Here is a 25,317-nt window from a genome sequence, read left to right on the forward strand (position 1 = left end):
TAATTAATCGAATTCAATGTATTAAATTGAAATATCGATGGTTTAATAAAAAAAATAAAAAAATTACGAGGCTTAGAATGTTTTTACAAAAAAATGAACAATATATATTTAGGATACTAATTTAGTTTTTTGTTTTTTTTTTTATAAATGGTAAAAAAATATAATTAAGATCCTAAATTTTACCTGTTTTAAAAATCAAGTTTCTGATCAATTATTTTTCCACATTGAGTCTTTGATCATTGATTCTGTTATTGATTTGTTCCTTATTGAACTTTTTTATCGAGTTTAGGCGGCATGCATTATTAGGGCGATTCGGCCTATTGACGTAGACAAATAAAAATAAGAGTTTATTGACTATGATAGATAGAGAGTAAAAAGTAAAAAAGAAATTACAGAAATCAATCTCTATTAGGTTCTTCCAAACTCGATCTTCTCCTCTTCCATTTTGCGATTTTCAACATTAGAATCGCCAAATCGATCTTCTCCTTTCCAAAACTCGACGAAAAAGTTCAACAAGGGTCGAATCCATAACAGAATCAATGATCAAGAGCTCAATGTGAAAAGGTAATTGATCAGAGGTTTGATCCTTAAAACAGATAAAGTTTATAGGCTTAATTATGTTTTTTTTTTGCCTTTTATATAGTGTTTAAATATTATTTAAAAATAGTTATGTCTATTTTAAAAATAAAATAAATTATCAGCAACAACAAATAATAATTAGACTTAGGGCTCGTTCGTTTTATCTGTTGTTTGTTGTTTGCTGTTGCGACTTGCTGTTTGAAACAGCTATTTTCAAAAAACAGAAATTCCCTATTTTTATAAAAAAACCACTTTTTAGCTGTAAAAAAACAAACAACAAAGATCTAACCAAACACCTAAAATTCTTTTTTTTTTTTGTTAATTAGTGTCATAATATCATCACATAATTTTTTCTTTCTTAGTAAAAATTTATATATTAAATTTTATATTTTTAATTAATTTTCCATAATACTAATATATAAAGAAAAAGAAAGGGCAAAAGGTAGATAATTAATGTGTGTAGCATGTGGTAATGCCTCATATGTGTAGACAGCACCACCACACACACTCACACCAACTTTACTTCACTCCATTTATCCATGTGCAACTCACGTGATCTTTAAGCACGTGATGTTGTGTTTATTTTATTTTACCTTAATATTTCGCCCGATATTGAATTTAGGGATAATTACTAATCTGACCCAATCAAGGACCCCAATTTATATATCTAACCCATATTGCCTCAAAGTTACCAAATTAGACACTTTCACCCACTTTGGATAAAACTAACCTTAGTTCTATTCGATCAATCGATCGATCTACTCCTTCTCTTCTTCTTCTTCTTCTTCTTCCGCTTCATACGCTTCTTCTTCTTCTTCTTCTTCTTCTTCTTCTCCGTTTCAACTTCTTCTTCGGTTCATCTTCTTCAATTTCTGATACCAATCGATAGCGATTTTTTAGATTTTTGACCAATTTTCCATAATTTTTTTCCATTTTCCTCCATTGTTGTCGCATTTGTGATGAAATTGTCGCATTTCGTCACAAATGCGACAAGAATTATCGCATTCGTCGCAAATGCGACAAGAGTTGTCGCATTTGCTACGAAATGCGACAACTCTTGTCGCATTTGTGACGAAATGCGACAATTTCGTCACAAATGCGACAATAATGGAGAAAAATGGAAAAAAATTATGGAAAATAGAGGAAATTGAAACGATACCATTACAGATGAAGAAAGAGGCAAAACCAACGAGAAAAGCAAGCGTATAAGCTAAAAATATACCATTTGTACGGGAAATTGAACATAATATGTCAAAAATCTCAAAAATCGCTAACGATTGGTATCAAAAATTGAAGAAGATGAACCGAAGAAGAAGTTGAAATGGAGAAGAAGAAGAAGAAGAAGAAGAAGAAGAAGAAGATCGATCGATTGATCGAATAGAACTAAGGTTAGTTTTGTCCAAAATGGGTGAAGTGTCTAATTTGGTAACTTTGAGGCAAGGTGGGTTAGATATGTAAATTGGGGTCTTGATTGGGTCAGATTAGTAATTATCCCTTGAATTTATTTCATTTTATCACTTCGTCACCTCTATTATTTAGTAGTTAATCTATAAGTTTACTCAACTCTATAAAATAAATTTGTAAAAACGGTATGAGGCCATATACTATTTTATCACTTTCATAGATCACCACTATACTCATGTTTATTTGATATTTTATAAAGGATATTACTATTTATCGTCTCCAAATTATTAATCACCGCTCTCATTTGGACAATTTTATTATTTTTATAAAAAAAATTCAAAACTGAAAAATTTGAATTTTTGAGAGAAAACGCGAAATTTGACCTAGAAGGATGCCGGATCCACCCGCCTATTGGCCAGGTGGATGTTGGATCCGCCTGGTCCATTGGCTGGACGGATGCTGGATTTGCCTAGGCCAAACTCTGGCCTATGCAATATTGTAAAAAAATTAGCGACAGAAAATGTTAAATCGTTCAATTTTTTGTGACGAAAAATGCAAAATTCTCCATTTTTTTGTAATAAAAAATGCAAAATCACCACAAAAAATATGCATTATTTTTATGATTTTTTTGACTAAAAAACGTAAATTTTAATGTTTCCAACTTGTAATCATCCATTTTCGGAGTTCAAGTTGTCACACATTAGTTATTTTTATAATTTCAATTATTATTCTTCGGGTTTGTGATTTTGGAGAGAGATTTTTTAGTTTTTAATCAAAATTATGGGAAGGGCAAAAAAAATCCAAATGGAAGCGGTAACTAATTAAAATCGGTGTATTAAAGTGGAGTCGGACAATAGTGAACTCATTCATCGTATTCAGTCACAGTTTACGGGTCTTGGGTCTGCGCAAAATCTCATTTCTGAAATCCACAAGTTAAGTTTGAATTTTGATAACATTCGCTTTCAACATGTGTTTCGTGAGCAGAATCGTGTGGCAGACAGACTTGCCTCTATGGCCCGATCGAGTGTTCCAGGAGTTATGGTCCTAGATTCTTTTCCTTCTAGTATGGTGTCTAATTTGTAGGATGATTTGACTGGTATTAGGTGAGGCTAATTCTTTTTCTTTTTCTGTCTCTTATAAAAAAAAAACTAATAAAAAGGGGACGGTATTTAGCAATCTACCTTATAAACCTGAAGCCTTAATATACTTCATAAAGTTTAACTAAATAAACATACATATTGTAATTATAATCGCACTTTATCGATTTTATTAAAATTTGTCAACCAATCATAATAACGAAATCATTATTCTATTCTGTTTCATTATACATTTAATTACATTGCAATCTTAATTCCACCCTAAATAACAAAACTTAACCAAATAAGCTCATAAAGTTCAAAACCTTAGAATATTATTTCTAACTTCACTATTTTATTTTATTTTGTTATGTCATGGTTATAGATTGGATACTTTCATTAAAGTTTAAAATTCTACTAACTCCTAAGTGCTATGGGTCGGTCACCTATCCAATTAAAAGAAGTATTCAAATATATCAATCTCCTTTAGATTGCATACATTTTTTTTTTGTATTAATTTAAGCGACTCTAGCGTTTTCAGTGAAATACAGATTTGATCCGAACATATAAAATTATTTAAATTTAATCTAACATTTTCAAGTAAGATCAACTGATATTTTGAAAACGATGGTTTCATTGTTATTTAACTATCACATCGGACTTTTCAAACATAAATTACGTCTAAAATATTTCACAATTTTTTTACAGGAGGATACCAGTGTTCTGGTTCAACCATCATCCGATTGAGGTAATTCGATGGCCCGGCTAGCCTTCTACTCTTATGTCGATGTTTTCAAGTGAATAACGAAATTCAATGTTTACTTAGAAAGACTTTCTTCTTAGGTGCATGTCTCAACAACACAAAACGAGGGTGTCTATGTGTCTAAAGTGTTTACTGTGATACTAATATATTTTTAAATAACTACTAAATTTTTTACGAAATTGCTTTAATTTATCGATAAAGTTGTTTAGAGAGTAATATGTCAGTTAAAAAACAGTCAAATCAACTTCTTCAAAATTTCGGTAATATAAGATTAAAATTGATCTTGTTTGGAAATATTAGAGCTAAATTTGCATCATTTTATACGTTCAGCTGAATCTACGCTTTTTTCAAAAAAAAAAAAAAGTTAGATTCTTTATCCATTAATTTAATTATATTTATATTACAAAAGTTGTGGGGAGTGAGAAGGATAGATAGCTAGGTGTAACTAATTAATACTAATATAGAATGTTAATTTGTGTCTTTAGCTTTTGGCATATGAGAAATTTAATAATATAAACTTTAGAGAAATAGGACAAGTGGATTATTCCTTAATCCTTTTTATTAAATATTTAAAATGAGATTAGGAATGGGGGGAGATTTAGATATTTAATTAAGCATCAAAATAATTGAGAGATTTAGGAATCTCCCTCAACATTGGAGGATGCTATTATAGGTGGAAATCTATCTAACAATTAAAAATAATTAAATTTTCTTTGATTCCGTTATTATTATCTATTTCGTAGCATTTTTTTGTTACAAAAATTGTGGGAAACATAACCACAAGGTTGTGGTAGAGTGGTAAAGGCTCATTCTCCCTTAATCAAAGGTTTAGGGTTCAATTTTCGCCTTTAAGAATGAAAAGAATTTCCGTGGTCAGCAATCCCACCTATAGAGGTGCAAACTATCAGATTGGGTTTGATAGGTTTAGACTTGAAAATACTCAATCTAAACCTAACCCAATTTGCCATTAATTAGGTGGGTTCAGGTTTGAAAATCACATAAATCTGAAGGCATTTTGAAATTGTCGTCATTTTCATTATAGAGAGTCCTGCATATAGTATAGTAACGTTAGATTTCCAGAAAAAATTAAATTAAAACTTCTGCCTCCTCTCTAGGTTTTTCCCCCTACTCTTTGCCGCCCACCACCTCTTCCTCTTCTGCTCTCTGCCTTCTTCTTTCTTTCCTTTCCTTTTCTCCTTTTCTAATTTTTTTTTGCAACCTTAAGTTAGAACAAAGTAGCCAGATCTAATCGTGTCTTCCTTCTTCCTCCTTCCATATATGGATATATTTCCGTTTTCTAGCTTTTTAGTGTTTCTTTTTGTTTTCAGTTGAAAACTCATACCTTTCTTCAGATTTTCTCCATCTGATTCCCACCCATTAGCTATATCTCTATCGTTTACGCTATTTTCAGATTTAGCAAGAGCGGAAACGTGTTATTTTATAAGTAGATCTACAGATCTACGGGGTTGCACCAGTAAAAATGACTCAAATCTAGGTAGTCCAGTTAGTCGGAAGAAACTAAATGATGACGATTGGTTTGCGGTGGCTTTCATGTGGAGTTGGATTCGGGAGAAGTATGAGTTTTGTCGTCTTATTGTTTTAGTTATACCTTTTATGGTTATTTTTTCTCTTTGTAGTTCTTTTATTTCCTTTATGGATATTGTATTAGGCATTAGCATGTACTTGTGTAAGGTTTTTTCCTTTGCTATTTTCATGATGTACTTATATTTTATCATCTAATGAAATGATTAAGCATCTTTATCAAAAAAAAAAAAAATCAAGTATTATATATTATTATAAAGATTTGCAACATTGGAATATTGAGACAATCTCCTTTGAGAAGTTCCATGACATCCTCTCTCGTGATAGGAATATCATTAGTGTCATATAGAAAAATATTATTATCAAACGACATTGAAATGATTTGACGTTCAGTAAAAACAGATAACGAAAAGTATATACTCTTACACTTGTGACTCATATATTGAAGCTTTTTTTATCATAAACAAAGATTTTTTTCGATTTTGTAAATAATTCTTTTTCGGTTTCAAGAACAAATCTCCAATATCCACTTACGATATCAATTTCTAAATTAGATTTTTAGTTAGATAATAGTACGTAGATTGGATACTTCCTTTAAAGTTTAAATTAATTATGATGGGTCACCTATTATCCAATAAAAAGAAGTATTCAAATGGAATCTCCTTTGGATGTATTTTTGTATTGATTTAGTTATTTTTTTTGGAAAAGTATGAAAAAAATGCATGTGGTTTGCCCAATTTGCAAACAGAGACATGTTGTTTAAAAGTTTACAAATAAAAGTTTGTGGTATGTTTTATTTACAAAACAAAGTATTACAATTACACAGTTAAGTTCTAATTACAATCAAATATATTTTTATCTTAAAAAAATTATTCTTACATATCGACAAAATATAACCCCCGAGATCTATCTTTTCTCTTTTATATCTTTCCCTCTCTTTTAGATCTATCTTCTCTTTTTCAGATCTGTCTTCTCTCTCTCAGATCTGTTGTCATGGTGAAGAATTTTTATGAAGATTGAGAGTTTTGAGATCTATCTCTTCTCTTTTAGATCTATCTTCTCTTTTTCAGATCTGGCTTCTCTCTCTCAGATCTGTTGTCATGGTGAAGAATTTTTATGAAGATGGAGAATTTTGAGATCTATCTTCTCTCTCTCAGATCTATTTCTCTCTTTTAGATCTATCTCCTCTCTTTCAGATCTCTCTTCTCTCTCTAAAACACAGGATCAATTTTATAACTCTATTTTCTCTCTCTCTCTCTCTCTCAATTAGTTATAACTAAATTAACTATAACTAATAGTAGAATTTAAGAAAAGTAAATCTCTCTCTCTCTCGCTCGGCGATGACCAAGGCGATCGTGAAGGTTAAGGGGGATGGGTCGGTGAAGGCAGGCGGCTGGCTTGTGTCGGATCTGGTGGTGGCAGGGCGCGGGCGGGGCAATGACTCCGGGATTGATGAGGCATGGGCGGCGGTGGATGATGGGAGATCTGAGGGATCTCCTCGGGGGAGGAGGCGGAGCAGCGGGATTCGGAGGGATCGGTCGAGGGATAGGAGTAGATCGGAGTGGGTGGATGGTGGGGAGGCGGATCCGGCGGTTTCGACGGGGGGTGCTAGGGGTGCGTCGGTGCCGCTCAAGCGGGAGTTTCCGTGGATTTGGGAGGCCCCTCCTAGAGGGATAAGTTGCTAGGGGTGTCAGAGGAGGATCCCATGATGGAAGTGGATGCTTTTGAGAATGATTCCGGGGATTTTCTCTCTGATTCCGATTATGAGGATGGAGAGCCTGATAACCCGCTGTGTCCTAGGATCCGGCTGTCCTCAGATGACAAGCGGGTCATGAGATCGAAGTGGAAATTGGCGTTAATCGTCACTGTGTTGGGGAAAAGGATCAGTTTCAATTATTTTGCCCAAAGGATCCAGGCTCAATGGGCAAAGAAAGGAAAGGTTACTATCACAGACCTTGAAAATGACTATTATGTCATTAAATTCACAAGGGCTGAGGATTTCAATGCTGTTGTGAATGGTGGTCCGTATATTATCTCCAATCATGTGTTGGCTCTGAGACATTGGGTCCCAAATTTTGATCCCCATGATTGCTCTGTTAACAGGATCCTTACTTGGGTTAGGTTCCCGGGCCTACCTCTTAAATACTACAGTGATAGGTTCCTGAACAAGATAGGTAGCCTTGTTGGGAAAGTCCACCATGTTGATAAGACTACCATTGGGGCAGTGAGAGGCAAGTTTGCCAGGGTCTGTATCGATATTGATCTCGCTAAGCCTCTTCTTTCTCAGTTCTGTACTCAAAACAAGGTCTATCATATTGAATATAAAGGTATACACAACATCTGCTATGAATGTGGTATGTTTGGCCATACCCTTGAGGGTTGTCCTAAGAGGAGGAAGGACGTGGAGGAGTTGGTGCAACCTATCATAGGCGAAGCTGAGAAGAGTCAAGGGGAAGTAAGGAGCTTTGGCCCATGGATGCTTGCCAAGAGGCCAGTGAGAAGGAAGCCACGGGCTAATGTTAATGCTAATCATTCACCAGATATTAGTATGAAGATGACTACTCTCCAGATTGCTCCTGAGATCAAGGTCAGACCCCCGGATATTAAGAAGGGGATTGAGACTGGAGTGGACTCAGCTTCGAGTTCCGGGTCAAGGTTCGGTGTTTTGTCTATGGAGGAAGATCAGGACTCGGATCCTTCTGATAAGCAGATTGATTTAAGCATGCCTGGTCTGGAGTCGGTAGAGCATGCCTCTAGTCTGGGTAATTCTATTAATCCTCTCTTTGTCTCTAATGCTTCTGCTAAAGGCAAAGAGATTCCCCAGTCTATCCTGTCAGCTGGGAAGGATTTGAGTAGGGAGGCGAGTACTCTACATCCTCTTGTTGATGCTCCTATTGGTAAGACTATAGGAGTGAGTAAGTTAAACATGAAGAATCCCAAAGGGAAACCTAAAAAGAACCTTCATGGTTTGAATTCTTTGGATAAAAGGGGTCATTCTGGGACCGCCTCTAGGCTCTCTGGAGCCCCGAACAAATACCTGATCTAGGGTTTGGGCCTGCGTCTGTAGTCTCCCCCTCTGATGGACTTCTTCGTTTGGAATGTTAGAGGTGCGGCGAGCAAGGCTACCCGCATTCATGTCAATGATCTCATTAAACAGTTTAACCCTTCCTGCTTTGTCCTTCTTGAGACCAAGGTTAGTGGAGCCAAAGTAGATGAGGTGGTTAGAAAGTTTAAGAATTGGAATTGCGTCAGGTCGGAGGCTACTGGCCGGGCAGGGGGGATTTGGCTCTTTTGGAAGCCAGGTCAAGTCAATATTAATATTGTTACTATGGACAGTCAATTCATCCATAGTAAGGTGTGTTACCCGGGTAATAAACCCTTCTTTATTACCTTCGTCTATGCTGATCCTGTTTCGACTAACCGAAGAAGGTTGTGGGAGATCCTTCATTCTTTTAGCTCTAACATGGTGGAGGCGTGGTTGGTTGCCGGGGATTTTAATGACATTGCCCTCTTGAGTGATCAGAGAGGAGGGGGTAATCATTATGTGAACCGGTGTCTTAATAATAAGCAAAGTATGGATATATGCGGGCTTTCGGACCTGGGTGCTGCTGGCCACAAATTTACCTGGAAAAGGAATAGTGTGTTTATTAGGTTGGATAAGGTGTACGCTAATGTTGCAGCGATTTATAGGTTTCCTGAGGTCAAGGTACTTGATCTCCCTTTCCGTCACTCAGACCATTGCCTTATCCTCATTAATTTGGTCAAAGGAAATCGGTTGAAAGGTAATAGACCTTTTAGGTATCTGGTGGCTTGGGAGTCTCACCCCGAGTTTAAGGATTTCGTTGAAAGCAATTGGCATCCCCACTCTGATGTTCTCCTCGCTACTGAGGAATTCAGGAGGAATGTGGCTGTTTGGAATAAAAATACTTTTGGTCATATTATCAGGAGGAAGAACAAACTCTTAAGGAGAATGGAAGGTGTTCAGCGTTGCTTGGAGGTTCGTTTTGATCATAGCCTGAATGGTCTCCACCTCTCAACGATCATTAGGAGACAGCGAAATAGGATCGAGGCTATTAAAGACGCCAGTGGTGAGTGGATTTTTGAGGAGGAGGACATTCGGCGCCTTACCCTTGATTTCTACAAGGACCTGTTCAGAGAGGAAGCTGTGGACCTAGAGAGTGCCCACTCTGGCATTTCCTTTCCTCGTTTGGGGGAGGATGCTATTAATAATGCTTTCCATCCCATTGAGCTTAAAGAGATTGATCTGGCCTTCTCCAGCATCGGTTCCACTAAGGCTCCTGGTATTGATGGTATCCCCGCTAGTTTCTATCATAAACACTGGGACACTGTTAAAGAGGGTATATACAGCTTTGTGTTAGGTGTCTTTGGTGGTTCGAACGATATCAGTTTGGTTAATAAAACCCTCCTCGTCTTGATTCCTAAGGTTGCCAAGCCTTCTTCCTTTCTCCAGATAAGACCCATCAGTCTTTGTAATGTCTTGTATAAAGCTATTACTAAGATTGTGGCTAATAGAATCCGGAAGATCCTTCCGGATATTATCAGCCAAAATCAAGGGAGCTTTGTTCCTGGAAGACAATTGATGGATAACGTTGTTATTGCCCAGGAGGTTGTCCATTCTATGAAGATTAAGAAAGGCAAGAAAGGGATCGTGGCTCTCAAGCTGGATCTGGAGAAAGCCTATGATAGGTTGAACTGGAGCTTTCTTCTGGATAGTTTAGCCAAAGCTGGTATCCCGGAGAACTGGAGGAATTTGATTGGAAAGTGTATCTCCTTTCCTGTTTTCCAGGTTATGATCAATGGGGATATGTCGGATGAGTTCTCTCCATCCAGGGGTATACGTCAAGGGGATCCTATGAGCCCCTTCCTTTTTTTTATTGCCATGGAAAGATTGTCTCACCTGATCCAAGAGGCGGTGAGCAAAGGGACTCTCCACCCTGTTTCCATCAACAGACATTGCCCCCCTGTTACCCATTTACTCTTTGCTGATGATGTCATGCTTTTTGTGGAGGGTAATGAGGAACAAATTAAGGCTGTGATGGATATCCTCGACTGCTTTTGTGAGGCTTCTGGCCAGAAGATTAACATCCATAAATCCCGTATGCTTTGTTCCAAGAATATGGATAATAGCTTGTGTAGAAGACTGAGTGAGATGTCTGGCATTCCCCTGACTCAATCGTTTGGGAAATACCTTGGGGTCCCTCTTCATAGTGACAGGGTGTCCAAAGCCTCTTTTAAAGACATTTTGGACAAATCTAACGGTTTGTGTGCTAGCTGGAAAGCTAATTCTCTTTCCCTTGCAGGTCGCCTTACTTTAATCCAGTCTATCAACTGCGCTGCTCCAAATCACATCATGCAAGCCTGTAAGCTCCCTGAGCCGGTCCTCAACGACCTTGATAAAATTAATCGGCGTTTTCTGTGGGGAGAGTCTGGGGATGGGAGGAAGATTCACCTGGTCCCTTGGAATGAAGCCTGCCAGCCTAAGAGCAGGGGGGGTCTTGGTATAAGGCAAGCTAAGGACAATAATAAAGTCCTGTTAATGAAGCTTCTTTGGAGAATGTGGCAATCCCCCTCCTCCCTTTGGGTTCGTCTTCTGTGCGGCAAGTATAGGAAAGATAGAATCTTTGGTGGCCCGAAGGAGAGGGTTGTTAGCTGTTCCTTCCTCTGGAAAGGGCTAAGTGCTGTTTTTGCTGAGTTCTGTACGAGGATTGGCTTGGAGGTGGGTAATGGGAGATCCATTAGTTTCTGGTATGACACCTGGATTGGTGACAAACCGTTGATTGAGGTGTGCATCGCCCCTCCGCCGAATGATCTCCTCTCCTGGAGAATTGCTGATGTGGTGGACTCGGAGGGAGACTGGATCTGGTCTAAGTTCGACTCCTTTCTTAGCCTGGAGACCCTCCTTAATATTAGAGGTGTGAAGATTAGTAATCAGGAGAAGGATAAGGACAGACACTGCTGGGCCTTGACTAATAATGGTTCTTATTCTTGCAAATCGGCCTATGAAGCTTTTACCCCTAATAGGGCTGATCCTCCCTTGGAAATTTGGAAGTCCATTTGGGCCCTCAAAGTCCCCTACCGCATTAGGAGTTTCCTATGGCTGGGAGTCAAAGACAGTCTCCTCACGAATGCAGATAGACACAGAAGGCACTTGGCTGTATCTGGTGCATGTAGCAGATGCAGCGGCCATGTGGAAACCTTGTGCCATGCTTTGAGGGATTGCCCGAATAGTAGAAAGGTTTGGGAAGGGGTCCTTCCTCACCACATCCTTCCTTCCTTTATGGGGTTCTCTGATATTGACTGGTTCTTTGAAGGCGTTAATGGGAATTTGTTGGCCAGTATGGAGCACGGGGCTATTCTCTTCGCTATTATTTGTCACCAAATGTGGAAATGGAGGAATGAAGAGTTATTTGCTGAGAAGACTGTCTTTATTCCTGACCTCCGGTTTTACTTCTCGAAAAAACTCTCTGTTATTACAAAGAGTTTTGAAGGAGAGCCCCTGGTTCACCCCTCCCCGGTTAAAGAGGTCCAGTTAGTTGGTTGGAGGAAGCCCATGGAAGGGGTTGTCAAGTTGAATACGGATGGCTCCTGCCTTAATAATGGCAGAATTGCTGCTGGTGGAGTTCTTCGGGATGCTGGTGGCGCCTGGCTGGCTGGGTTTACCCATAACTTAGGTACTGGCTCCTCCTTTACTGCGGAGCTCTGGGGGATCTTGTCTGGCATTAAACTCGCCATTCGCATGAGTGTTAAAAGACTTTCGGTGGAGTCTGACAGTTTGCAGCATATCAACAGGATTTCGGATAGACAGGCTGTTTGTCTTAAGAGTCAGAATCTCATTAAAGCCATCTTGAGGCTTCCTTCTGCCTTCGATTCTCTTACCTTCTCCCATATTTATAGGGAGCAAAACCGCGTGGCGGATCGCTTGGCAGCTGCTGGGCATAGGGGGATGTTAGGTGTTTCTACCCTTTCCGTTCCTCCTTCTTTTCTGTTACCTTCTCTTCTTGAGGATAGGATTGGGGTCAGTCTTCCTAGACTGATCCCGGGTTAGGTTTTTGTTTGTTTGTTTTTTTTCTTCCCTTCTTACAAAAAAAACAAAATATAACCCCCGAAAAAAAAACTTTCTAAATCGAAACAATAAATAATATGGTGAAATTTTATATTTTTTACTAATCTGAGGGTTTATGAACTAAATTGATATTTAAGTCCGTTTTACATGGTTGCAATTTGATTTTGGGATCTGTGTTTTGTCAATATATAAATGTAATTGGAAAAAATTAAAAAAATGCTTTTATTGTCATCAATTACTTAAAAAATGATTTTAGGATCTATTATCCAAACGGATGGAGAAGTAGATGGAGATGTTGCTCATAGGATTAAAGCTGGTTGGTCGAAGTGGAAGAGTGCTACGGGTTTCCTTTGTGATCCCGGCATGCCTAATAGATTGAAGGGAAAATTCTACCGGACGCCAATTAGACCAGCATTGTTATATGGTACGGAGTGTTGGGCAGTGAAACACTGCCACATCCATAAGATGTCGGTGGCGGAGATGCGTATGTTGAGATGGATGTGTGGTCACACGAGAAAGGACCGGGTGCGTAATGAAATAATTAGGACAAAAGTAGGGGTCACATCTATTGAGAATAAAATGAGAGAAAACCGACTAAGGTGGTTTGACCATGTGAGACGTAGAGCGCTTGATGCGCCGGTTAGGAGAACCGAAGAGTGGCAAAGGGATGTAGTGGTGAGGGGTAGGGGAAGACCTAAGCAAACTTGGAGGAGGGTGATCGAGAGTGATATGAGTTTATTGGGAATTGAGGAAAATATGGTAGTGGATAGGACGGAGTGGAGGGAGCGAATCTGTGTCGCTGACACGACTTGATTTTCACGGTTTTATATGATGGTTCATGTTAGCCGACCCCGAATCATTTCGGGACTAAGGCTTTGTTGTTGTTGTTTTGTAGAAAAAGTATACCACATACCTCTATTTGCAAATTTTTAAATCACGGACCTCTATTTACAAATAAGACAAACCACAAATATTTTTTTTTTCGTACTTTACTTTTTTTTTTTTATTGATTTAGTTATTTCATATTATAAAAGTTCTCGGGAATGAGAAGGATAGCTAGCTAGGTGTAACTAAATACTTTGTGTTTTTAGCTTTTAGCATATAAGAAATTTAATAATATTACTTTAGAGAAATGAGACATGTGTACTATTTCTTAATTATTTTATGATAAAGTCTAAAAAGTCATCTACTACCACGTTTTGTCAAATAAGTATATGTGAAATTGGGGGGTGAGTTTTTTTTCCGATCAGAAAATGATTGAAGTTTTTCGCTTTGCTAAAAACAAGAACCTCAAAAATAAAAAATATAAAGACTTTATAGTATTTTAAGCAATTTTAATTCTTCAACCTTCTAATTTTGAGTTCATTTAAACGTTGAATGGTGAGAAGAGAGAAAATGGAAGTTTAGAGAGAGAAAATGATAATTTTGAATTTTTTAGGTTCCATAGGAAATGTGGTACTACACAACTTTAATTCTTGCAATTTTTCATTTTGAGGTTGTTAACGGTCATTTTTTATAGTGTCAAACTAAAATATCATCGTTTTTAGCAAAACAAAAACCTCAGTCCTCGTTCGGACAAAAAGAATTTCACATGTACAGAGACGTTTGTTTTACTTGTTCATGTAAAATTAACTCTAAATAGATAAGTTACGTAAAATCTCTATTTAATCTCTTAATCTTATCACCTTGTAAGGATTTCAAGTCAATTCTCCACAAGAGACCATGGATATATCTTTTATCTATTGAGACTCATGAATGCTCAATCTATCATTAACTATTTTGCAATTATTTCATGCGATACCCAATCACACCCACATGTTCGACATGTTGGATCGTGCTAGATAACAAAGTCAAAGCATCAGGCTACATAATCTAGAATCATTACTAATGATTGTTTGAGTCTGGGGATTAGTTATACCTACTAATACAGTTGAGATAAGGTAGGTGACACTAGATAGATCCATTCATCCTGCTATCTCAACTCGGGTCACAATTCTAATGAACTCGTTCATTGGATCAACGTAATTGTCTAGATATCCTCATATCTAAAGCTTGTGAGATAAGCTTTCTATTCAGGAACAGAAGATATTGTTACATGTAGGTCTTTACATTATTATGTTAATCCCAGAACATAATGTTTGACTTGGGTTTATTTAATTTTATCGATTAATTAAAATTAATTATAATCATAAAGTATGGTCTCACTTCATTCTTATATGAATATTTTATGATTACTGTTATAAACTATGAATTACTTCTATTTAACTGTTTAGTTGTGATAAAAGATAATATATCTTTATATAGTTAAACTTACTTTATCAAATAAATTAAATAGTTTAATAATGAATAATTCATTTATTAATAAATTATATCCTAAAAAATTTGTCTATATGACACTAAACCAACAATATCAATACATATTAAAATACGATAAATTAGTTTTAAGAGTACAATTCTTTCTTAATAAATTATATCCGAGGTAGAATTGCGTATTCTGAATAATTTTTGAATCGCTTTAAAAATCAAGTAAAATTTATTAAAACTTATAAAAATTCCTAGATAAAAATGGAACATCATGAACTTAGTGCAGAACCCGGTCTGGAACTGCTCTCAACTATCTATAGATCCTGGTTCTAACCTTTGGTACCAATATTGAGCATGGTCGTTTACGGTACTCCTAAACATCCTGCACAAAAGGTTTCCATCTTCCCCTGACACCTTATCTTTATAGATTCTTTAGTGAGTGGTTGGATCATCCTAACCTTTGTACTTGGACAAGTGAGGTTGCCGAATGTCACTTCGGTGCGCTGAACTACGTTTGAAAAAGGCGACCATGCCATATCTTTTGCCACTTGTTGTGTATAAATGCCAAATTGATCTAGGGCGCTTTGAGTTTTTTTATAAAGTCATCATCAAGTTGTGGTGGCACTGACCGTGCAATGTTATTTTCAAGAGGAGGATGAGGAGGTGGTGTCGATCATGTGGCATGCGTATGAGAGAGATGACTATAAGGTTGGGGGAAATAGTGATTATATCCTAATTCAGATGTACAAGTTGTGTTTATAGTATGTGCAAATGGTGATGTGCATGCCGATAGTTGGCCCAACAATTATATATTGGGTCGCAGTATGTTATTTATCCATGCATAAAAAGTGGTATGTTCAAGTATAGAGTTATCTGATTAACTCATGTGACATTGTGTTGTTGATTGGAGTCTAGTATTGCATGCTAGTAGTAGCCATTGGGTGGATGATTGTAGTAGGAGTGGCCAATCGAGGATTTCTATTTCCTCCACTCAACCAGGAAGTCAACCTTGATAAGAGCCATGTCAAATCACTAGCCTCCTTGGGTGTCATGGTATTCGAGAGCCATATCAAGATTTTCTCATTTGTCTCTCCTACGAGTGGGGTGTTTCCCATAACTCCGATGAGGAGGAAGTGTTACTATGCCCCTGCAAGCTCCTAGAAATGCCAATTTCATCGATGCCTAGCTAAGAGACGAAGTTTCTATTATAAGTGTTCAAGGAAGGAAGTCCCTAAGGTCTACAAAAGTGGTTTCATTGTCACATTCACTACATCAGTATTCAATCCCAAAGAAGTCATGTTAGTGATCTCGGATCTACGTTCATGATGCGAGTTACGGCTAGGGTAGAGCTTTTCTACGATGAAATGTATTTTACGATAAGTGCGTTACGACTATGGATGTGATCTTCTAAATGCTCTAACTCTACTAGACGCCACTACTTAGGGGAAAGTGTACCCCGTCGTATCAAGTAATAATCCGGTTAAGATCGGGTATCGAATCTACGGGATTTATAACCACAAGTATTATACGACTCGGTTTTATACGTTATCTAAGCGGTGAATACTTTGAGTTGATTCGGGGAACAACTACAAACTACTCCTAACTACGAGTGGGACAAGTTTATATAACAAAACTCCGCGAAATGATATGGATGGCGATAAGTTATAAATATGACAAATAACGACTCTCAATATATAAACGGTTAAGGTTTTACTCTTGCAATGACGACTACGTGTAGTGTGACCGATCCATGAAGTACTTAGACTACATGGTTCCTAGTCAAGGCGTGTCTAATGCTTGGGACCAGAAATTAGGGCCCGTAAGTTCCGTGGTTTGTCAATTCCTATGGTTTCCGGAGCGTCACTTCCGGTAAGGCAACACCTATATGAATCCCTAAAGATAGCCCGAATGGCGTCGGAAATCACGTTCTCCTACACAATAATCAATTACGAGTATCAAAACAAGTAGCAAACATCAACACAAATATAGAGAAAGAGATTATGAATCATAAATTATAAATATGGAGAATGTAAATGTGAATTACAACCAAGCCTAGTACATAGAAAGAGTGCAAGCTAGTTAGCAAGTAAAAAGGGAAGAATCCACCCTCGGAACTAGCTAACCGGACTCAAGGTCGTCTCTTAGGACTTGGAGGTGGAGCTTTCGAGCTTGGTGAACGGAGATGGAACGGAACTTTGATGGAATGTCGGGATCAACGAACAAGCTCTCAAGGTGGAAGAGAATTGCTATATAAACTAAAATCTCCAACAAAATAACAAGAACTTAAACTATAGTAACAATGGTATATCAAAGGTGTCTAAAAAGTGTGTGTCGAAAATATAAGGTCCAGCCCCTATTTATACACATCAAGCTAGGGCAAAGTTGTAATTTCATAAGATACAAGCATGGAGGAACATGATTTTCTGCAGATTTCTCATGATACGCCTCGCGTATGGTGGAGTACGCCCCGCGTAATTGCCCATTCCGTCAGAAATCTCCTGCATGTGGACCAAATCTAGATCTTATTGTCTTAATCACGCCTCACGTGGACTGGGATGCGCCTCGCCTGTTTGAGTTTCTGAGATTTTATTGCTTGATTTGGCCCTTTTACGCCTCGCGTAGTCGAAACACGCCTCGCGTAAATGAGTCTCTGATCTTTTTGAATTGAAGAACTTCCTTACACGCCTCGCGTGTAAGGTGGTACGTCCCGCGTAGGGTAGTTGACTCAAGAAGACCATGCTGTCTGACTTTCAGGATTAGGCTTATCATTTCTGACACATGTTTCCACGTCTCGCGTGGTGGTTGATACGCCCCGTGTATTGGTGACTAGATCCCATGTGGTGCCTGTGGATTGAACAATTATTTCTGACCAAATGTTCCACGCCCCACGTAAAGGGAGGTACGCCCCACGTATGTTGGTGGAATTTCACTCCTTGCTCGTACCTGAAACACAATTCTCGAGAGCCGAGTTAGCTTGACGTTTTTATTTTTAATTAACTCCAAATAGGGAAAATTAACCGTAGGTACGGAATTTATTTTTATTTTGTTATTTTATTTCAAACACTCTATTTTTGCAATTAAACTTATTTATTTCATCTAAAACTAAACCATAAATCACGCTAAAAGATAGGGACGAAACGCCCCTATCAAATCTCCTAGGGCTTTAAAGTTTTACTTGTCCTCAAGTAAAATAAATCGAAAGACAAAGGATTGAGATTATTAAGAAACAAACCGACGGTTGGTTTTACCAAGTGCGTGATTCCGAAGCTAAAGTTTTATACAAAGTCTTCGGTAAGTACGTACGCAAACAAATGAGTGACCAAAACTTGTTTGAAACCTCCATGATCAAATTTAATAGGCAATATTAACGGGGTCGATTATCTTTTGAGAACCCGACAGTACCTCACCAAGGGATTTCACTTTTACGCTCAAATTTTGGTGGGTCGGTGTTTTTGCACTCTTCTTTGCACTTACTCGAAGTCACTTTGAGTTTGCATTTTTATCCGGATTTTTCCTCCTATGTTATGGTCTAGGCAATATTAAAAATAAACCCGGAGGGGGGTTGTAATGCGGGTGGCTTTTTAGTGGTTAATTTTTGGAAACTCGAGTTCAAATACCATTTGATGATCGCACCGCGTTTTTATTTTGGCCATAGTAAGTTTGTAAAATATAACTCGAAATTGCTCGGGTGGAGCTTGAGAATGCCTTTTTGCTCTTTATTATGTTCTTCTTTTTGTTTTGAGAGCGGCACAAAAACGATCTCGAGAACTTATAGTGCTCACTTATCAAGGCCTTGGCTTATTTCGGGTGCGAATTGATTTTGTTGGTATTTAAACAAGAGGAAAAAGAGGGTTAATTGTTAAAAGGGTATTAACAAGAAAAGTCGGTTAGTAGGCTCAAGGGGGTTTCCTAGAGGTTGATGAAAACGAGAAAAATAAATTAAGAAAAGAATTAAACTAAGTGGGTTCGTTTTGTCATCTATTGCCATTTTAACCAAAATAAGTGTACTTAACCCGGTATTAGATGCAAACTCTATGAGTCGAGTAAAGTCAAAGCTCTCAAAAAATTATGAAAGAAATAGAGTTCTCGTACGAACTCTTTTAGGCTCACAACTACCTCACAAAAATTCGGGTTAATTGTGTACGTTCAAGTTCTCGTCAAATTTTCAACTATCCCGTTTTTATTGCCTTTTTGAATTTCATTATGGAGATGACCTGTGGGTTAGGACTCAATGCTTCCGTTTAGTACGAACCTAGGCTTTGCATAAATCCTAGAGCTTCAGAATTAAGACTAAAATTTCTTACTAAAACCGATCCTTTGTATTAATGACTTTACATCTACGGACAAATAACGGAACTCTAATTAATTTTCGAGGGGGGTAGTGTGTCGGAAAAATTAAAGAATCAATAAATTAGTTTAATTATTTTGTTGTTTAGTTAATGTTTATTTTTGTTTTTGTTAGTGCAAAACAAACGTTAAGTGCGGGGTTGCACGGGCATCGTAAAAGAAAACAAAAACAAAAACAAAAATAAAGATGGAATAAAACTAGACCCTTGAAGTTCAGGTCCTACGCGAGGCGTGCCCAGGGGGGCGCCCCGCGTAGGAGGTGCATTTTTAGCCATTTTTGGCCAGAGACTCAAATACGCGGGACGTACGACGAGGGGCGCCCTGCGTGTTTGAGTTTCTGGGCGAATTATACAAGAAAAATAGCGATCACGAGGGGCGTAAAAGGGAATACGCCCGGCGTGAGTTGCCAAAATAGTGTCAGAGACTCAACTGTGCAGGGCGTGCTGGTGTGTACGCCCCGCGTGAGAAACTTGGATTAGTATGGGATTTGTTTTTCTGCTTTTTCGTTGATTTTAAAAAAGAAAGGAAACAAACGGATATGATACATATATACAAAGGGTTGGAGGGACGCAAACCGAGGCTACGTTTAGAGTCGGAGTAGCTTGACTTTCTCATGATGTGTGCATGCTTACGGTGTTTGGAGGAATGTGGCTTCGCCGTGTTGTGGAAAAGTGCCTCCGCAGCATATTTTCAGACGGTGGCCATTCACCCGGTGGGTTGCGTTGTCGGAACCTTAGATGTCGACCGCTCCGGACGAGTGGGCCTCAATAACGGTGTACGGTCCCGACCACCGACTTTTTAATTTTCCTGGGAACAAGCGGAGGTGAGAATTATAGAGGAGGACTTGGTCTCCTTTGTTGAATTCCCTGATTTGCACGTGCTTGTCGTGCCACTTCTTCGTACGTTCTTTGTAAATCTTGGCATTTTCGTATGAACCGAGATGAAGTTCATCAAGGGTATTGAGTTGGAGGAGACGTTGATCCCCCGTGGCCTGCACATCAAAATTTAAAAATTTCAGAGCCCAATAGGCCTTATGTTCCAATTCCACCGGTAAATGACACGATTTCCCGAAAACTAAACGATAAGGAGACATCCCGATAGGCGTTTTAAACGCCGTGCGGTAGGCCCAAAGAGCGTCATCGAGCTTTAGGCTCCAGTCTTTCCTAGAGGAACTAACCGTTTTTTCTAGGATACGTTTTAGTTCGCGGTTAGAAACCTCGAGTTGCCCGCTAGTTTGCGGATGGTAGGGTATGGAGACTCGGTGTGCAACCCCGTATTTTTGTAAGAGTTGGTCGAATTGGCAATTGCAAAAGTGGGAACCCCCGTCACTAATGATAGCTCGAGGGGTTCCAAACCGAGTAAAGATGTTTTTCTTTATAAATTTCCCTACCACCTTGGAGTCGTTTGAGGGTAAGGCAACGGCCTCCACCCATTTGGAGACATAGTCAACTGCCATAAGAATGTAGGAGTTGTTATGCGACTTAGGGAAAGGCCCCATAAAGTCTATCCCCCAAACATCAAAAAGTTCGTAAACTAGGATCCCTTGTTGGAGCATTTCATGTTTACGGGAGATGTTCCCGCTCCGTTGACAAGCGTCAGATGATTTGACGAAGTCTTGGGAATCCTTGGACAAGGTAGGCCAATAAAAACCACATTGTAAAACCTTTGCCATGGTCCGACTAGGGCCAAAGTGGCCCCCCGGCTATTGGGTGTGACACATATGCAACACATGATTTACCTCTTCTTCCGGTATGCACCTACAAATGATATTATCAGCACAAGATTTAAACAAGTAAGGTTCTTCCCGAAAATAGTTCTTAGCGTCGTGAAAGAACTTCCTACGCTGCTCGTAAGTAACGTGCGGGGGAAGAATATTACCAGCTTTGAAGTTCGCCATATCGGCGTACCAAGGTAAAGGTGTTACCGCATAGAGAGTTTCGTCGGGAAAGGTCTCCTTGATCTCCACAACTCCCAGAGATGCGGCTTGCTCGCTTTGTAGTCGGGAAAGATGGTCGGTTACGACATTCTCCACTCCTTTTTATCCCTAATTTCGATGTCAAATTCTTGTAGGAGTAGAATCCACCGTATCAATCGTGGTTTGGCATCCTGCTTACTCATTAAGTACTTGAGAGCTGCGTGGTCAGTGTATACGATAATTTTGGATAACACGAGATATGATCTAAATTTATCGAAAGCAAAAACTACAGCAAGCATCTCTTTTTCCGTAATGGAATAGTTTTGTTGGGCTTCATTGAGCGTTTTGCTCGCATAAAAAAAGGGGCGGAAAATTTTATCCACCCGTTGGCCCAAACAAGCACCTACAGCCAAATCACTCGCATCACACATAAGTTCAAAGGGGAGACTCCAATCGGGTTTCACCCTGATGGGTGCATTAATTAGTTTTTCCTTTAGCATGTTAAATGCAAGCAAGCATTCAGAGGAAAAACTAAATTCCGCATCCTTTAAGAGGAGTTGGGTCAAGGGGGTTGCTATTTTAGAAAAATCTTTAATGAATCGCCTATAAAACCCCGCATGACCTAAGAAACTCTGAATCCCTTTAACATTGATTGGAGGAGGCAATTTCTCAATCACCTCAATCTTGGCCGGATCGACCGCGATTCCCTCCCCGGACACCTTGTGTCCTAAAACAATACAATCTTGAACCATAAATTGACATTTCTCCCAACTAAGAGCTAGGTTAGTGTCCTCGCAATGTTGAAGGACTTTATCAAGATTGCTCAAACAAATTTCGAAAGACGACCCAAAAATAGAAAAATCGTCCATGAAGACTTCCATGAAATCCTCAATCATCACGGAGAATATAGCCGTCATGCACCGTTGAAAGGTGGCTGGAGCGTTACAAAGCCCAAACGGCATCCGCCTATATGCAAATGTCCCATATGGACAAGTAAATGTCGTCTTTTCTTGATCCGACGGATCAACGAGGATTTGCATATAGCCGGATAGGCCATCGAGGGTACAAAATAATTTATGTCCCGCCATTCTTTCCAACATTTGGTCAATGAACGGTAAGGGAAAATGATCTTTTCGGGTGGCCTCATTAAGTTTCCTATAATCAATGCATACTCGCCACCCCATTATCTTCCGTGTGGGAATTAATTCCCCTTGATCATTTTCCATCACCGTAGTGCCCCCCTTTTTGGGAACGCATTGGACCGGACTAACCCATGGACTATCGGAGATAGGAAAGATTATACCTGCGTCGAGGAGTTTGATTACCTCGGCCTACACTGCCTCTTTTATGTTGGGGTTAAGTCGTCGTTGCGGCTGCATGGAGGGTTTGACTTTGTCCTCTATAAAGATGCGGTGTGTGCAAATGGTGGGGCTAATTCCTTTCATATCGTGAATGGTCCACCCAAATGCGCCCTTGTGTTTTTGTAACGCCGCAACCAATGCTTCCTCCATTTCCACTGTCAAAAGTGAAGATATAACAACGGGTAAGAAATTAGGAGGTTGCAGAAACACATATTTTAAATTAGGAGGCAAGGGTTTAAGTTCCAAAGTCGGAGGCTCTTCGAGAGATGACTTTGATTTTGCTTTGCTATCCCGGTCCAAACCCTCGAACCGGCTCCTTGCCAACAGACATTGTTCAATCTCGGAGGAGTACTCAAATGGCTTGTTCAATGGCTCCTCATCCAAATGCTCGTTACCATCTATTTTCGAAGAGGTTCCCGTTGAAGACCTATCACACAAATCCTTAACAAAAAGATCAATAGAGTCTACGGAATTTAAAAAGTTGCAATCCTCCATGGTATGAGATGGGAATTGCATGGAGTTGTACACGTTAAACTCTACCTCTTCGTCTTGCAATCGTAGGATAAGCTTACCTTCGTGGACGTCAATGAGAGTCCTACCTGTTGCAAGAAATGGTCGTCCTAGGAGGATTGGTACCGAATCGTCTTCCGCCATGTCGAGCACCACAAAATCGGCGGGGAAAATGAACTTGTCCACTTTCACTAAGACATCCTCCACAACTCCCTTTGGCCGGGCAATGGATCTATCGGCCAATTGAAGCGTTATAATGGTAGGCTTTGGGTCTCCCAAGCCGAGTTTCCTAAACACAGACAAAGGCATTAGATTGTACTAGCACCTAAATCACATAAGGCTCTACTAAACTCAACATTTCCAATCGTGCATGGGATAGAAAAACTTCCTAAATCCTTGAGTTTAGGTGGGAGTTTATTCGTTATAATCGCGGAGCATTCCTCCGTAAGCGCTACCATTTCGTTGTATTCTAACTTCCTCTTTTTGGCGAGGATTTCCTTAAGAAACTTCGCATAGGTGGGCATTTGTTCTAATGCCTCCGCAAGCGGAATGTTAGTGTGAAGTTTCTTAAAGATTTCCAAAAACTTGCCATATTGATGGTCCAATTTTTCCTTTTTAAGTCGTTATGGAAAAGGGGGCTTCGGTATGTAAGCCCCAATTGGATCACACACATTCTTATTCTTATCCGAGGAAGTCGTGGGTTTTGGATCCGAACCGGGGTTGCTTACCACTTCCGGTTCGTCACTTACCTTTGGAGCGGTTGTAGTCGCCTTTGGAACCGGTGGTTCCAAACCCTTACCACTACGGAGAGTTATTACTTGTGCGGTCTCTCGGTTCTTTGGTCTTGGGTTTTGTTCGGTGTTAATCGGGAGAAACGCATGTTGTTCCTCTTGTCATTGGCGACTTAATTGGGCCACTTGATGTCCCAAATCCCTGCAAAAAGCTTCATTGTCAGCAAGATGGGAAGATATTTCTCGTAGGAGATTAATTACCATAGAGTCTTGCGCGTTGCTAGGAGGTTTAAAACCTTGTCCTCCTTGGTCATTGGGGAATTGGCCCAAACCTTGCTCCCTGAACTCATTATGGAATCCGGATGGGGGCTTCAACACCTTTTGATTGTTGCCATAAGACAAACTCGGGTGTTGGTGTTGAGGCCTCTATCCGCTGTTATTATTATCACGGTGGTGATAAGCATTCGAGTTATGAAAGGAGTTGTAATTAGAGTTATACCTCGGTTTCCCCCTACATAACTTACGCTCTCGGCATCGCCGGCGAAAGGGCTTCCGGCTTGACAATCCTTACCATGGTAGTCACCATCGCAATGTGAGCACAATAGGGCTTGTGCTGTATTCTGGAGGCTCAATTGTGCCATTAAGGCGTCTAGCTTTTTACTCATCTCGCTCATGGAGATCTTAGGAGCCTCGTCTTCTACGGAAAAAGTTTGATGTTGCGAGGGCCCGGCAAGCCGATCTTCTTACCATTGGACACTTTTCCTAGCTAATTCGTGGATGAGCTCGTAGGCCTCGCTTGCCGATTTTCGAAACAAATCCCCACCTGCGGCAGAATCAACAGTTGCACAATTAGTGGGAGTTAAACCATGGTAGAAGGTACTTACCAAATCATGCTTAGGAATGTCATGGTGGGGGCAGTTTCGGAGCAACTTCCGAAACCTAGCCCAAGCTGAATGGAGGGCCTCGTATTCAAATTGCCTAAAGGACGTGATATCGTTTCTCAACTTAACCGTTTTGGAGGGCGGGAAGTAGTACGAAAGGAACTCCTTCTCGAGCTCCTCCCACGATGTGATCGATCCCGCCTCCAACGAGTGCAACCACTCCAACTCTTGTCCTGTCAAAGAGAAGGAAATAACTTTAGTTGGATGGCCTCAACTGGAACACCGTTTTGCCGAGAAGTTTCGGCACACATAAGAAATTTATCAAGGTGTTCGTTAGGGTTTTCATGGGGTTCCCCTCAGAATTGACCAAGTTGTTGGATTAGTTGGATCATGCTAGTCTTTATTTCGTATGTGTCGGTCGGAATGGTGGGGGCAATGATTCCGTTGCGGTTTTGAGGACGGTGCGGAGCAAGAATCTCCATCATCGAGCGCATGTCATTGCCTCCACTATTGTGGTTGTTATTCACGGGTTGCACCGACGACCTTTGGTTGACCTCGGGCAGGTTAGCTTCATTGTTGAGGTTTGCCATTTTCTCTCTCCGAATCCTACAAAGAGTACGTTCAATTTCAAGATCAATAGGAACGAGAGTATCACTATGAGATCAGGTGTGCATAAAACAAATAAATAAAACAAACTATAAACACGAAAGAACTTTGTTAGTAACAAGTATATATAAACAGTATATATAAACAATTTATACAAAAATAATGCCTAGACTAACAATAAAACGTTTTTGTCTAATATTGCAAGAAATTATAA

Source organism: Euphorbia lathyris, chromosome 5, assembly GCF_963576675.1.
Source record: "Euphorbia lathyris chromosome 5, ddEupLath1.1, whole genome shotgun sequence".
In the NCBI taxonomy this organism is placed as follows: Eukaryota; Viridiplantae; Streptophyta; class Magnoliopsida; order Malpighiales; family Euphorbiaceae; genus Euphorbia; species Euphorbia lathyris.